Below are 1,240 nucleotides of genomic sequence, written 5' to 3' on the forward strand. Positions count from 1 at the left end.
ATAAACCTTGTACCGTAAATGTTCAAATAAAAGCCGGGCTTGAATGAACGCCTGGTACTAAGAATCTCCAAGTATAGATACGCATATTTTACTCAATATAAGTACCACAGTCCTTAGACTGTCCCAAACGGCCTAACTTGTTAAGCTGAGTGCAATGAACCTGGAGGTTCGGGTTCGAATCTCAGTTTTACTTTTTCTTTTTTTATTTTACACAATTTTTTTGTCCTGGAAAGAAATAAACGCCCGGGCTTTTATTTGAACATTTACGGTAATTAGAGTCAAGCATAACATCAACTCCAATTAAGTCAAAACAAGTACCAGGACTTCTTGTCTCCAAAACATCACCACATCCTTGACTTCATCTTACAATAAATGTACATGTACATATTAAAGAGAAACAGAGAAAGAGTATGTGTGTGTTTAAATTTCAAGAATGTTCAATGCTACTACAGTACAAGCCTACCTGTGATGTGTTCCAAACAAATCTAACTTAGCTCATTATAACCTGCAACAGTTTGATGTTAGAGTGAGAGAGTGAGTCCATTCTGAGTGACTCAAATTCCCTTCCTTGGAACCCATGGACTATTAGCAATGGTAATGATCTAGAGTTGTGAAAAATTACACAGTAACAAACTAGTTTTTTGAAAATTAATGGTAAAATGTCATTATCGCAATACACTGACAGTAATGCATTCATTGTAATAGAAAACCTCTTGTCTTCAGGATACTGATCTAGCAACCATTTGATGTCAAACATGTAGTTAAACTATAAAAAAACAACAATAGTTATGTGCATAAAAATTTCAAAGTGATAATCCATGCTTTTACAGTTAAGCCTGCTATTGTCAAGACACTTCCATAATCAGGACAGTATTATTGGGTCTCAAAGTACCCATGTAGCACATTATGATGTCCTTATGCTATGTAAAAATTCAGTTTAAGCCAATTCCAACTGCAATTTATCTAGTTATGGTCATTTTTAAAAATAGTCATTTCTAAAAAATACCCTGCATTTTTAAAGAAAAAAGCATGGGCTATAGCCCATGCTTTTTTCTTTAAAAATGCTCCAAAATCACCTTAATTTTTTATTACAATTTCTATTACATATTAATGTCCTTATGCTATGTAGAAAGTTTGAACTGATTCTGACAAATAATTTTTGAGTTATGAGCATTTTTAAAAATGAGCCAATTTCTGAAAAATACCCTGTACTATAGCCCATGCTTTTTTCCAAAAAATG

The sequence above is a fragment of the Amphimedon queenslandica genome, unplaced genomic scaffold (genome assembly GCF_000090795.2).
Source record: "Amphimedon queenslandica unplaced genomic scaffold, v1.1 AMPQUscaffold_11205, whole genome shotgun sequence".
Taxonomy (NCBI): Eukaryota; Metazoa; Porifera; class Demospongiae; order Haplosclerida; family Niphatidae; genus Amphimedon; species Amphimedon queenslandica.